We start from the raw sequence: 16,255 nt of genomic DNA on the forward strand, positions 1-16,255 counted from the left end.
ATATTTTGCAAACCATCTTTACAGCTGTGTGTATATATCTCAGCCTCACCAGTTGAATGCTAAATGACATAATTTCACAATCTGTTATTGGACTCATTAATCCTTCCCTAATTCTCCACATTGATTTAAGTTGTACATTCCTGTTCATGGGAATGTAATCATCACCCATGCAGTAGAGCCTATACCATGTGGGCAGGGCATGGGGAAGCTGGTGAGAGAGCAGTCACAGAATGACTGAAAAGATTGAAATCTTGCCATTTCAGACAACACAGATGGATCTAAATATGCTGAGAGAAATAATCAGACAGAGAAAGACAAATACCATAGGATTTCACTTATATATGGAGTCTAAAAAGAAAAAACAAACCAAAATAAATGAATAAACAACACAAAATAGAAACAGACCCATAGGTAGAGAGAACAAGTTGATGGTTACCAAAGGGGAGGGGGTGGGGCATGGGAATTAGAGCAGAGCAACAGACCTGCTGCTGTTCAAAGTCAGCAGCGCAAACAGGCCAGTCTTCGCCTTAGCTGTCAGAATCAGATGGCCCTTTGGGGGCACAGGGCCAATAGCTCTTGAGGCAAAGAACAAGAGCATCTTATACTATGTGGAAAAGGCCACTATCAGTTTCAGAGGCTGAAACTGCAGCACCAAGGGGGAGCAACATCATCAATAGGATGGCAGAGCTCCCATTTCTCTCCTGGGTATCTCAGCCTCCTTATGGCTGCATCCATTTCCTTCATCCTTTCGACAGTGCCAGAAACATCTTTCTATCTTCCAGCATGGACCACAAGGTAATCCCCAAGGGACTGCAATATCAGTCAGGATGCATTGGAAACTTGGATGTGGGTACAAGGCTTGCCCCTGCCAAATCACCTCCAAATGTGCAGCCATGCTGCCACTGCTGGGCAAGGATGGCTGGATCCTGACCTTTCCAGCATCTGCACCTAGGTTACCTCTAAGGGCAGAAGGAAGGGGTAGCTGGACAGCCGGCAGGCCAGGAGTCAGGGAGCTGGCAACTGAGACCATGTCCCAGGAAGGCAGCAGAAAACAGAACCACAGTAAACCAAGACTCTAAGCCCTCAGTGCATGCTCCATTGTCCCACCAGGCTTCACTTACTGTTGTGGGCTGAGCTGTGGCCCCCAAATTCTTATGTTGAACTTCTAACCCCTAGGACCTCACAATGTGACTATATTTAGAGACAGGGCCTTTAAAGAGGTAATTAAGATTAAATGAGGTCATATGGGTGAGTCCTAATCCAATCTGACTGGTATCCTTATAAGAAGAGATCAGGACACAGACACCAGGGGCTCTCATGCACAGAGGGAAAACCATGTGAGGAGGCAGCAAGAAGATGGTCATCTGCAAACCAAGGAGAGAGCCCTGGAACAGATACTTCTTTTACGGCCCTCAGAGGAAACCAACACTGCTGGGACTTTGATCTTGGACTTCCAGTCTCCAGAACTGCAAGAAAATAACTTTCTGTTGTTTAAGCTACCTACTCCTTGGTATTTTGTTATGGCAGCACTAGCAAACTAATAGATTCACAAAACACAAATTCAAAATTCAAAAATAACTTTTTAAAGAATTTCAATATGGTGACCACAGAGCATTCTATCTCAAATGAGAGCCCTCCTAAGCATGGAATCTTGTGCCACTGCACTGGTCACATGCCCATGAAGCCAGGTCTTGAGAATATGGGAATGGTGGTCTGAAAACAACTTGGAATCCATCAGTGGAGAGATGTGGTTGAAGCTGAAGGAATGGGTAAGAACATGAAGTGAAAAGGGAAGGGAAGGGAAGGGAAGGGAAGGGAAGGGAAGGGAAGGGAAGGGAAGGGAAGGGAAGGGAAGGGAAGGGAAGGGAAGGGAAGGGAAGGGAAGGGAAGGGAAGGGAAGGGAAGGGAAGGGAAGGGAAGGGAAGAGGGCTGATATTAGAAGCTTAGAACATGAACATGGAAGGAAGACACTAGAGAAATAGAAGGTGAACAAGAGAAGGTGGAACCTGATGGCGAAATGGGCAATAATGTCTAAGGCCCAAGGTCATGCTTAAGAACCAAAGCCCCTTGGCCTTTGCATGGAGGTCATGTAGTGGGTACTGATGCCAGATTGCTGCTGGTTAATGAGTAAGGTTCTTATAGTCTATTCGTCTAAGGAGGCTGGGGAGGGGGCATGTAGAGGGACTGCTGACATTTGTGCAAGACTGTGAAGGTCCAGGGGATCAGGAGACTGAAATCTAGCCCATACTCTGTTGCCAAGGCCATATTAGCCTACAGGAAGGGCCAATGGCAGGTCTTCTAACAAAGGCACTGAATGTCCTAACCTTAAATAATAGAGCTGTTGTTTGTATATTTATTATCTGAGTCCCCTCACTAGCTCCATGAGAGCAGCAACTGTTCTGTCTTATTCGTTACCAGCTGTAGTACCTGGCACATAGTAGGCATAGTAACATATGTTGAATAAATGATTGGGCTGCAGAATTAAGGGAAAGGTTGTGTTTGTTTTGTTTTGTCTTTATTCATTTGTTTGTTTCAGATGAGAGAGAGTTAAACGTGTTTATAGGTTGAGAGCAAGGACACAGAAGGAAGAGAGAAGTTGAAGACAGAGTTGAGAGCGGAAATAATTGATGAAATAAGATACTAGCAAATACATAAGAAAGTAAATCAAGATAAATGCTGGAGGCAAAAATAAATTATCTGAATGATCCTTTAGGAAACTCAGTCATTTATTCATTCTATGGTAAGTACATTGCTTTATTCTGGACCCCACCCAGGATGGGGAACTTTGGGGAAGGGGAGGATGGTTACATAAGAAAACATAAGAGAGATGACCTTCCAGTTGTACAAGGTGGCACCATCTAGTTAAGAAATTTCTCATGGAAAAATTGAAGCAACAGTGAAACACAGCAAGGGTGTTACTAAGAGTGTGAGTAATAAAGAAAGATTTGGAAACAGAATCGACTGGCAAAAAACCTAGAAATATTAGAAAAATCTAATGCAGAGATGGAGAGGAGATAGGTTAAGGAAGTAGAGGGTAAATCAGGGACTGTTAGTTCTGGCATGGCTTGCAAGCCGTGGGCTAGTTGGCAGCTTTCAGGATCTCGAAGGCAGGGGCTCAGTGCTGGCCCAAGATCTGGAACAGCTCTATTTATTTTCCAGTTGACTAGGACCCATGCCAATGGGCCCAGCAGAAAGCAATAAAATATAGGCCTATCTCAGAGAAGGACATATCCCTAATAGCTAATGTGTCTGGGTGAGAAAAACTTGGCACTGTTTCAGTGAGTCCAAAAATGAGGCAAGGACCAATTGAAGACAGTGATGAGAAAGAAAAATTGACATTGTCTTCACATGTTAAAATATATAATATGACACTGTTGCCTCTCTAACGTGATTATTTTCTTCAAAGAATATGGTAATCTATCATCCATCCAAATGTAAGGCAATCTCTCTCTCTCTCTCTCTCTCTCTCTCTCTCTCTCTCTCTCTCTCACACACACACACACACACACACACACACACACACACACACACACCCCCGCACCATACAAATTTATCCAAAGGAGCAGCCTAACTTGATACAATGATTCAGTTGCTCAATTAAGTTTCAGAAAACAAATAGGAGGTGAGTGTTCAGAAATCTGCTCTTCTAAGATGTGAGACGAACAGGCTGCCGGCCACGTTCTAATTGGGAATCTCTCCCAAGTCATCAACGATAGAAGCTCTCCATTTATTTTCTTCGGTGATTTCAGGGTTGTCATCCTTTTCTATCTTACTCTTTGCATAAATTGGATATCATTGCCTTGTCTTGGCTTTATAGCATTGCTCTTTTCAAATTAGCACAGTTACTCCTGAATAAATGGAGACTGCTTTCCCTTGCCAACTGCTCCCGTTTGTTCCATGGAGCAAGCCCACACCGGGGAATGCCATATTTGTCCACACACAGCACCCCTCCTCGTGGTATCCATTCCATTCCCTCCCTTCCAATGCTCGAGTATTTGCTTAGAGCTTCCCTCTTGCGGTTAATTCTATTGTTCCTCTGGCAGAACTGCACAGACTTCCGCCCACAGAATATGGCACCCAGCAGACAAAACATCAAATGTATTTTAGTGCATGTTTGCCATTCAGTCAGGAATATGGAGATGCCAGTCACTCTAAAATGTCAACGAGATTTCATTTTACACCGAGAGAGAGAGAGAGAGAGAGAGAGAGAGAGAGAGAGAGAGAGAGAGAGAGAGAGAGAGAGACGCACAGTGTACCAGGGAGAAACCAGTCTCATGGCGGTAACTTGTAGCCTGGAGCGCTAATACACAAATATTTCTTTTCCTCAAAATCAAATTGTGCATTTGGGAGTGAATTTCTGGTGGCTTCTTATTTATTTACTATCACTCAATAATGGGGAAGCATCAGTGTGTTTGCTCTGGGCTCAATGACTCTGACAGCAAATGGAAAAGAGAGACTGGCTTGTCCTGGCTCCTCGCATCCTGGCACTCCTTAAATTGTATCACAACCACTATAAAGCATGCAGGAATTATGCCAGAATTGAAAAACCTATTGACTCCAGCTCTGACATTGGAGGTCACAGCCACATGGGTGTCCCGTGCATATTCAAGCCTCTCTCCGTCTGCATGCCTACCTACCAGGGAGGACAAGATGAGGTCTCGCATCCCTGCGTCATTTTCCCATGGAGTCTACCTTCCTTCTACTTTTCTCTTCCGGTCCCTTTGCCTCAGGGGAGTTTTCTGCTCATCATCTTTACATGAAAGATTTAATTCTCTGGTTTCAGTTTACAACCAAGATAGTGAACACAAGGTGACCCAGATGCAGTCCCCAAAATGCCACTGCTTACACAGGAGCCCACCACCACCTGCCTTTACTGAATTCCTGCAGGCTCCTCAGCACGGCTCATCCAAACCTGTCCAGTACATTCCATGTGCTCCTTGTTTCTCCCTCATCTCCCAGGAGCATCAGGCAGTCAGGCCCCTGGTGAACTTACCTGGGGAAGGCTGTCTCTACCTACCAGTCATAGCCCTGTCTCCTTTGGCCCCCTTTCCCTCCAGCCTTCCTGGACAACTCACATTTACACACACACACACACACACACACACACACACACACACACACACCATGCACACTTTCAGTGCATTGCAATCTTACAGTTATCTCAGAGTAGAAGCCAACAATCCTCAGAGCACATACTCCACGTCAGGCCAAGGATTTTGTAGACATCACATTTAACCCTCACAGCAATCCTATGAATAGCCATTGTAATTATTTCCCCCATTTTACAGACGAGGAAACGAATGCTTAACAAGGGTAGGAATATACCCCTATGTGCCAAAGGCATTGAGAATACTTTTGTCTTTCTTCAAATTCTCACTAATACTAGTCCTAATATTTCCGACTCCACCCAAAGGCATGTCTTTATTTTGTAGAAACTTGAATCAATGTGAAGAAGATGAAGAATGAGGAGGAAGAGAAGGAATAGGAGGAGGAAAAGGAAAACTGTATATGTGTATGTGTGTGTGTTTATCTGGGTATGTGTGTTTGTGTATAAAAGCACAGAAAGAAATGTTGAAATAAATTTTTATTATTTAAATTTTTAGTGTTTTAAAATTAGCATCAGCACTTTATAGAAAGCTGAAAAGAAGAAAAGAAAATGATCTATAACTTCACTGCCATAAAACTACCAATGATAGCATTTTGCATTTACTTTTAGACTATCGCAAAACACAGCTGTTTACAAGTATATTTACCTAGTTATCATATGGTACCTATAAATTTGTACTTTTTTCCACTTAATCCCATTATATCATAGGCATTTTCTGTTTTATTATATAATCTTTATAAGCATCCACTGTTAATATCTGCAATATTTCATTGAATAGGTGCCACAATTTATTCAACTATCTCATTGTTGATAGACAGGTAGATGCCAGGTTTTTTTCTACTATAAGTTTTGCTGCAATGATATTTGCATTTATTTTATATAATGGTAGATGTGAAAAAATACACAGTGGTTATTCTCTTTGCTCTTGAATATTCATTTTATATTTGCAGACATTTTTCAGATGTTTACCAATGGCTGGTGCAAGCAATGTCCACCTTCGCAAGAGTGCATAAATAATAGCAGTTACACACTAGTAAAAGTTTTTGTTTAAAAATTCTAAATTTCTACTTATCTTACTAACAAAAAATGTAGTTATTAAGTGCCCTAAGTTTATAAATGAGAAATCATTCAATTTAGCTTGGACACAAGAAATCTGAGGGCAGGGAGAGGTGATAACTGTCTTTAAATATTTGAAGGTGGAGAAGCTGGGGGAGAATTGTTCTGTGGCCTCAGGTGGGGGCAGGTTTCAGCTGAACGAGGGGGACTCCTGCCAAGTGGCCTGGAGCGAGCTCCCTCAGTGACTGATATGGAACAGGCTGGACCATTCCCTAGTAAGGACCAAGTCAGGGAAGTCAAGCCACCCTGCAAGGCTGGACTGGGTGCTCGGAACGAACACTTCCAGCCCTGAGAGGTGGTGACTCTGAAAGTTATATATAAAATGAGTATTATTCTCTTTTGTAAAAAAGAAAAGACTCAGTTACCAAAGTTTTGAACTGTTTAAAGTGAAAAGGCAAGATTTTTTTTTATTATGGTGTGCATTCCTTTAATAAATATGTATTGCGCATATATTATGATTCAGTCATTGTTTTAGATGGAAGGGATGCAAAAGTTAGGAAAACAGACAAAAATCCGTGCCTTCAGGGAACTTACAAATACGTGACAGTTTTCAAAATGTTTTTGTGTGTATTTTCTTATTTGACCTCAGGGTGATGGCATGAGGTGAGCAGGGGAGGAATTCTCTCTGCTATGTATGTGGAAGTCAAGGCTGAGAGAGATCCAATGGCTTACCCAGGAGCACACGCTGAGCCGTGGGAGGAGAATGAAACCCCAGCCACACTCACTGCTGCCCCAGTGCTCTGTGTACTGCCATGTTGCCTGACCTGTGCCCCTGCATGCCGGGAGGACCCTGTACACCTACAGTCCCACTTCAGACTTTGGGAGTCGGCAACATGTCCTGAGTTCCCTACAAGTTACTGTTTTTAATATAGCAAAGAGATTAAACCTCAGAAGCAAAGCTCTTTATAAACCTAATATATTTTAATTTTTTAAGTTATGAGGTTCTCAAAGGCTGATGTATTTGTTAACTTTTTAAAACTTTATGCCTGGCACATAGCACAAGCTTTATCAGTGTGTGTTAATGGAGAACCACACCTCATAAAAATCAAATGCTATTCTTATGCTGTGTTTTTAAAATATGCTGTTCTTGTGAAATTACAGTACCTAGGAAATGAAAATTTATAAAATTTCCTATGACTTCAAAGAAACTAGAAGAGAAAGATAAGGGTCTATGTATCAGTAACTGAAGTACTTGGTGAAATGTGTATAGGACCAATACTTTGACAAAACAGGGGTCTGACTTAATCTTCATTTTAAACCATTATTTTGAGAGTTACATGACTTTCTTTCAGTGCATCTCAGTATGTTCTGTTTAATTACATTCTGGCCTTTAGCTTTCCGGTACTTTACCTAAGTTCTTTGATATTATCACTGTATCATGTTTACCCAGAAATAGAGTCTTCTTGTGACATCATAGGCATTCCCTGCATTTTGAAATTAACATATCTTTCCATGGCAGATTTCTAGCAGGTCTCTATTTAGAGGGAGAAATTAATGAAAAGATGGCAGCACGCTCCCTCAAGTTCTCATTAATTGAGGACAAAGCCATATTAGACCTAAAGTTGATATATACATAGTATATATAAGTATATATATACACTATATATTATATTATATAGAATTAAATATTATATATAAATATATATATTTATATAAATATATATAATTATATTATATATAATATATATACATATATAATATATACACACATATACATATGCATACATACATATACATATACTATAAATGCCATATATATGTTTATAAATATATGTAATACATTTATATATTACATGTAATCCTCGTATATGATAGAATATTGGAAGTGGAATGATAAGGACAGCAGATGAAAATAATTTAAAACTCACATCTATGTAGATAGACATGAAAACTGCAAAAGTTCAATCCTAAAGAGAGCTCCAAACTCATGGGTGTCTGTGCCCTGGCGAAACAATTAGCCACCCTTGTTCATTTGTGAAAGAAAAAAAACTGAAAACCACTTAATGAAACAAAATTGTTTGGTGGGATCCAAGTGATTAAGGAGAAGCAATGTAGCCGGTGATGAGAACGCAGGGTCAGAGTTAAAGAGACCTAGGTTCCAATCTTGATTCTGCCACTAACTTCTTCTGTGCCTCAGCCTCCAGGATTTTTGCAACTAGAATGAGCTCCGTTATGTGAAGAGCTTTGGATGGGGTCTGTCGCATAGTAAATACTCATCATAGGGCAGCAGCTGTCGTTCTTGGTTATGCGTGATGTTAATAGCAACCACATGGCCACAGTGTCGGCCTTATGGAGAAAAGATGACATTTTGAGTCTGGACTTTTGAATTTGAGCCCCAAAGTAAATAATGTTGTACTCTGGGCATATCAGTCAATCTGTTTATGTTCTTTTTGGTGACAAATCATCAGTCATCCAATCCTCATAAGTAACAACTAATTTTGTTTCCATTCCAGAGTCACGTAAAGAGTGTAATGAAGGATGAGCTACTTCAAAACGAACATCACTGCAAGATCTGAATGGATTTTACCTCAAAGAGGCTGTCCACGAAACTGGAACATCTCCCAGAGAGACAATGCAGCTGCCTTCTGTGGTTCATGTTGTGGTTTTGTTCTGTGCCTGAGAACATTTTCTAGAGCTGGGTTGCTTCCTTTTTTCAAGAAATGGTGACAGCTTGGGGAGCTCAAGCAAAACATAATGGGGGCAGTGGATCACCCGGCAGAAGTATTCCCAGCTCAAATAGAAAAAAAGTTTTTCACTATCTGCTGTTTTGGGAGGTCTCATAACATGGCTCTTTCTTATGAGAAGAGCAGACTCTGTGATATTTGCTTTCAATGTAGATTCCCTAGACTGTGCTCCCACAGGCTTTCCAAGTGAGCAGCCATTTTATTACTAGAGGACAAGATTACTAGCAATGTAGACACACGTATAGAATCCATCCTCCCTGTTGTTAGGCAGGCAGGGAGAATGCATTACAGGAAATAAAGAAGGTGACTTGGTCTATTCTCCTTGTAAAGATACTAATGACAGGTCTCCTGCTAAGTAAAGTAATTGAATTGCTAATGGGAGAGTCCTTCTCTGAGGGAAGGTTTAGCCATGTGTACAAATTTGCCTAGGATTGCTTCTGATAAACAAAACTGGGATTCATAAATTTATGGGGCTGGGAGCTCTGAAAAGTCATGTAAGCTGAGTATAAAATGGAGCAGTTTTCAAGACTAAAATGACCCCCTTCTATGTAAGTGATTTAACCAGCACACATTGCTTAGGGACCTCACATAGTCACCTGGGCCAGAAATGATTCCCTACTTTGAGAAAGGGCCTGGGGATCTGAGTTGACAGTCCTACACCAGTCCCTGCTTACTCTATGCCTCTTGCTTACTTGTCTCCTTGAAATTATTACCCTGTTTCCCCAAAAATAAGACCTAGCCAGACAATCAGCTCTAATGCATCTTTTGGAGCAAAAATTAATATAAGACCCGCTATTATATTATATTATATTATATTATATTATATTATATTATATTATATTATATTATATTAAAGACCCGGTCTTATATCATAGTAAAATAAGACCCAGTGTTATATTAATTTTTGTTCCATAAGATGAATTAGAGCTGATTGTCCAGCTAGGTCTTATTTTCGGGGAAACATGGTAGTAAAGCTTGAGCCTGGGTAAGATCTCCGATTTGGCAGTCCCATCCTTGTGATCCATCAAGATTCTGGTAAATGAAGAGGAAAGGGTTCGTTCAAGTTTTCAGTAGCAGGCATCAGGCTATGGGCTAAACTTCATGCCTTATTGGGAGGATCGTAAACTGAAGACTGGTACCCATTTTGGAATTGTCTTTGAGATCTGCCATATGTAAGGACCTGGGACTTGGTCCTTGAAGAAGAGATAGTCTAGATGAGTATTCAGATGATAAAAGAATGGAATTTAGAAGCCCAAATATAGATGTCATTCCCATCCCACAGATTTCTTTCAAATTCAAACTAAAGGGCTTTCGTTATAAATTGTTCTTTGACTCTGAATTTAGCTAAGCCCATAATGTCAGAGCGGGGATGGTGATACCAAACATTGCCAAATCTTGCCAGATGGATGGAATGTTTGAATAAAAGTAGTCAATCAAACAAGACAATCGTGTCAAGCAGGAATGCAGATGTTTTCCCGACAGCATGCCAATCAGTGTTCCTAGGCACAGATCTTGCCTCCAACTCTGCCTCTTACCAACCCCACCACTTGAGTCTATATATTCCACCTTTGTCCCCAGACTTCCCACTCATTTTAATTTTCTACCCACTTCCTCTTACTTTTATTTTCATCCCTCTGGACTCAGCTTTGGTAAGATACCTGCCTAATAAGAAAAAAGCCAAAGTTCACAGGCACTTCTTTCTCATGATGGAGGGAGTATTAGTTTCCTTTAGTTCCCTGGAAAGCATTCTGCTGTACAACTCAGATGAATCAGTAAGCAGCATGTCACCTGATTAAATTCAGAATATGAATGTGCATGTGGTTTCTTTATTCATGGGGGACAGTCACCAGTAGAGTAGGGATGAAAAAATGAGCTGTCAGTTTCCTCCAGGACCAGGGGTGAAATAATTTAACTCAAATATCAGACAAACTAAGCAAGGTATGTATTTAGAGGGCAATTGAATTATTTGAAAACCGGTTCCTCCCTCCAGCTTCTGACAAAAACTTAGGGCTTGCAGTGTCTATTAGAGAGCAGAATTTCTGCCAAATTTTAATGGATGTTCCCCCAGATTTGGGAAGCAGAATGAAAACCGAGTCATCCAAGAGCAATCAACTATGACTCCATCTCCCTGGGCAGGAGAGGTTTAACTTTACACCAGATGAAAGGTTTAAATCAGTAACTCATTCTCTTTAAGTCTTATGCAGACATCATGGATTTCTGCATCCTCTAAAGAATACATGCAATATAGAATATTTGCAACAGAATCAGAGACCAGAGGCTGACATACATGGCAACATCCTTATCTTCCTTTCTCCAAAGGCAATTGTTTATATTTAACATATGTTTATATGTCATTTACTATAGGTCATGCATTGTGATAAGTACTTTATGAAAACTAACTCATTTCTTCCCCACAACAACCATATACATTTGGTAGGCATTATTATTGTCCTCATTCCCATTTTACAGTTGAGGAAACTGAGGCAGCACTGAGAGTTTAAATAACTTGGTCACACAGCCTGCCTAATTCAAATCTAGTCTGCTCCAGAATCTATACTCTTACCCACTCTGCTATGCTGCCTGACTAAATATTATAATTAAAATATTTAAAGCGTTTAATTTATTCTTTATCTTAAAACCTTCCTTTCCTATCTACAAAGATATAAGCATGGAAAGCTCAGCATGTGGGTTGGGGAACCTCCAACAGCAAGTGGGCAGAGATCACTCACAAAATGATGGACAAAGTGGGCAACTGCTCTTTTGATTCAATCACCTTGCCAAAGCCTGGAAAACTCCCTCCTGTCCAAGTTCTGCCTCTATCAATTGGGCCTGAGTGGAGGGTCCCACCTGTTTCCTGTACTCTGCCCAGACTTCCAAATTATCCAAATTATTGTTGCCTACTATGGATGCCAGATGATCACTTTTCATTCATTCATTCATTCATTCATTCATTCATTCATTCCATAAACTCCTTCTGTGTGTACTTGGCATGAGGAATAATTGACAGTATCTTCCAGGTGAGTGAAAATATGAGACTGCTACCAAAAATATTATAAAAATAGGATTGGGGAACCCTGAAGTTAATGCAAGTAAAATCAGCATATATCAGACAGCCCAAAGGACATCAATTCATCCCACTTTTATTGCACATTATAATAGTGTGAATCAAAACAAACACTATTAACTGCCTTTATGTTCCTGGCTGTGTACTAGGTTCTGGGGATATATTAATGAACCTGATAAACTCTGCCCCTGCTTCATAAAACATACTGGCTTTGGAGAATTCATCTATTCAAAAAGCAATTACAAGTGCAAGTATAAATTATTTTAAAATTCTAAATTATGTTTCTAGGTTTGACTTTGTCAAATGCTGAGATTCCCTGACCTGGCAGTTATATTCTCAGGAGCGTTGTATCCAGTCAGACAATTCCTCATCTTAGAACTTTTCGGGTGTACGTGATATTGGGCAGTAAGTGATTGAATTGTAATTCCCGAAGTTAGTATTGCTGGGGGAAAAGATTCATTAGTTACACAGGCCATGTGTCACGCTGGTGAGCATGGGATGCTCACTGGGGAGGGATTCTTCCTGCCAAACGTCCTAGACAGACAAAACGTCAGCCACAGCCAGAGCATATAGGAGGGGAGCAAACCCTTTCTTAGACGTCAACTGACAAAGATTCAGCCTACAAATTCTGTAACTGGAGCATATTAGAACAAATTTTAAGACAAAGACTTAGAAATAAAGGGCCTTGAGCAAAAGGCAGAAATTAATCTGTACAGATGGTAAGGACACACACATGGATCCAGATTGTTCTGCCACCAAGACCACCTCCTTTGTTATGTTATTCTCATTCTCTTAAAAATGAGAGGTGGCACTTGGTGGTAGGATCCACTTTGCAGTCTTTGCACATTGTTACTTAAGTATAATGAACCTACATCGTCTTCTTAGAAAGAACGGGCTATTATTTCGTTCTGTAATCTTCATAAATTTCTATATACGTTCCTGGAAAAGGTGGGTCTGTTCTAACCAGAATGAGCTAAACTACATAGGCAAAGATCCCAAGAGATATTTATAATTTTTTTTTTTTTTTTTTTTTTTTAACCAGAGCTGTGTTCTCTGTTCTTAGCTTCATTCAGCTGCAAGTAGCAAGTAAGTGTTTTGGAGAGGGATAATCTCATCAAACAAACATGTTTCAGTTTACTCTGAGCAAAATGATCAATGCTATAGCCTTAAGCACTACAGATGGTTAACATTTCATTTTCATACTTTCTAGGCAAAGCCCCAACACCTTTTGGAAAATTTCATTCATTTCATAGATATCTACCGAAATGTATCTAAGTATGACAGTAAGTGATAAAGGTGATGACCAGTGTAATAGAGCACATCTAACTGAAGGATCTCTCCTGTGGAGAGAAGCTCAATGCCCTAAGTGGTGTGGAGAGAAGCCCTTGGCACAGCTACAGACTGATGACTGCACAAGTCTGTTCAGGGAAATCTTTAGGGGCCTCTGTGCTCAGTGACCCTGGCAGGCTTTCAGAATTTGGTTAAACGCATTCCAGGGCAGTGTGAGCCATTAGCTATGCTTCTCTAGGACAATAGTAGGAGTTGGAAAGGGAGGTAGGAAGAGAGATCTGAGCAGGGCTCTGCAGTCACCACGAAGCACTTGCCAGAGCTGTGTGCCAAGAACAAGGTTCTGAGATGCTGCCTCAGGCAGGTAAAGTAAGGCTGGCCAACCCCAGCACTAAAGGGCAATGAAGCATACAAAAAGCAAAAAAACCCAGGCTTCAGACTGAGGGAGCTGGCAGATTTACTTTCTAAATAGGCCAACTTTACCCCGCCCCCAGAAAAAATTAGTTGCCCATTACGATATCTGGTTAAATTATTGCTGTTGTGTGACTGGCCTGGGAATTCAGACTTACACATAGGCAATGTGTCGGTAAATGCGATGTGTTAAGGGACCACAGGATCTGAAAGAAAAAGCAATTGTGGGCTTAGACATTGTTTTTATGTCATTTCCATTTGAGAAGTGAGACCTGAAGAAGAGATATTTAAAACAAACAAACGAAAAGCCTCTCCATTTTAATGGACACATAAGGGCTTCGATTTATAGGGTATAAGCAACAAATATAGGTAAGAAAAAGATGCTCAATCAATACTTGCTTTCCAACCCGAATGGACATACAGATAAGGATTTGGGAGACAAAGTCTAAAACCTTGCAATCAATTATATAGCCTTTGACTAGTTTAAGGTTTGGGATTCAGAAGACCACTTGGTTTATAGACCTCAAACTAAAGAGTGTCCATAGTTCTCCCAATATCTAACCCAATATAATGGTTCCATCAAATTTTCCTTCAGCTGTAACACTGGTACTTTTACATCCTATCAGAAAAGTACATGTACGAGCCTACTCTAGTTTTCACTAGCCTAACTAGTCCTAAGCAGCAAGCACATCACCCTAGGGCCTCATGTGTTTCTGTAGAACTGAATCTGAGTCCCTTAGAACAAAGAAAAAGGGGAAAATTCAATCATGATTTTTGATGCTGTGGTTCAAAGTGCTAGTACCTCCTTTGAGAGAGCTACAACGACAGCAGAAAGTAGAGATTCACAAAGTTATGTCATATAGCAAACGAGGGAAGCCATTTTATAGCAATTACAAAAGCCTGTGAAAACATGTGCCAGGTGGGAACTAGATAGTCAGGGGGCTCATCTCATAAATTATATAAATGTCTAACCACTGCACTGTACACCTGAAACTAATATAAAATAATATTGACTCTCAACTATAATTGGGGGGGGGGGGGAAGCCCTTCATTGGGCAATTTCTGGCTCCTATCACTGCTCAGGATGAACTTGCTTGTCCTAAGCCACACACCTTGCAATGCCCAGGTAACACGAATTATTTCCTTCTAGCCAATTAGTTATTGTGTAGAACCCAATTAACAGCAAGTGACCCTAAAGCTTGGAATATTCAAAGTCCACTGCCTCATTTCCTGGTGCCCAGAAATACAAGTTCCCAGCAAGGTGGCTCTGAATAAATAAAGGAAAAGAATAATTTCAATAGAAGTTTTACTTTTTCACTTTCATCCTTTTGCCAAAGTTTAAGGACTTTATCATGAAAATCACAACAAATGAAGAAAAGTCTGCTCCTAGTTTTAAATGGTTAAAAAATCAATTTCATTTTTTTGTTTCAAAAGAGTAAAATGATATCAAAGCTTTTTTGTGTGTGTTTGTTTTCTCTTTCTAAGTCCAAGACCAGGAAAACATGAATTTAGTAAAGAAAATCAGGACAAAAAGTAGGAAAAAAGGGTATTTAAAATAACCCAGAAGCTGTCTTAAGTTTTGTTTGGATTTTTAGAAAATTATTTTCCCCATGACCTCTTTCACTTGGGGAAAGAAAGCCTCTTAGTAGGGATAGTATTAATTTTATCAAGGGAGTTATAAGCTTCCTTTTCTGAGCAAACCCAAAATCTGACCCAGAATGTCTTGCCAGAGTCACCAGCTAAATGTGACTCACACATTATTAGTTCCTGCTTCTACGGGTGAGTCTTCACTTGCATTTTTATTTTAGTCTTTTCTAGCTGAAGTTGAAAGTATCACTGATAGCATGGTGTGGCTCTAAGAAATGAAGATATGAATGGTGAGACTGTAGAAAACAGGAAGAGATTATTTATGATCATATTTATCCATATTTATATCTATGGGACTCCATAATTTTGGTCAGTGTGTTAGTTTCCTATGACTTCCATAACTAAGTTCCATGAACTTGATGTCTTAAAACAACAGAAATTTATTTCTCACAGTTCTGGAAGCTAGAAGTTCAAAAATCAAGGTATGGGCAAGTTTGGTTCCTTCTGGAGGGCCCTTAGGAAGAGTCTATTCTGTGCCTTTGTCTTAGCCTCTGGTAGTTGCCAGTATTCTTGGCAATCCTTGGCTTGTATACCCATCATTCTATTTGCTTTTGTCATCACAAGGTATTCCTCCCTGCATATCTGTGTCTGTGTTTTCTTCTAATATTGCCAGTCATATTGAATAAGGAGCCCACCCTATTCCAGTGTGACTTCAACTTAACTTATGTCTTAATTATACCTGTAAATATCCTATTTCGAAATAAGGTCACACTCTCATGTACTAGGGGTTAGGACTTGGATACATCTTTTTGTGGGACACACTGAAACTCACAAGAGTCAGACTTTTTTTGATGTTAATAAGAGTGATTAAAGGGCAAGAAACCATTTTGTGCAAACCATTTTGTGAATCCATTCACTCTAAAAATGTAAACCTTAGGCTTAACCTATGAGATTTGGATGTCAGCAAGTTACGTGTTATACAGAAGGTCAAAACTGACA

The sequence above is a fragment of the Rhinolophus sinicus genome, chromosome 2 (genome assembly GCF_057876585.1).
Source record: "Rhinolophus sinicus isolate RSI-liver-muscle chromosome 2, RSI-T2T, whole genome shotgun sequence".
Lineage (NCBI taxonomy): Eukaryota > Metazoa > Chordata > Mammalia > Chiroptera > Rhinolophidae > Rhinolophus > Rhinolophus sinicus.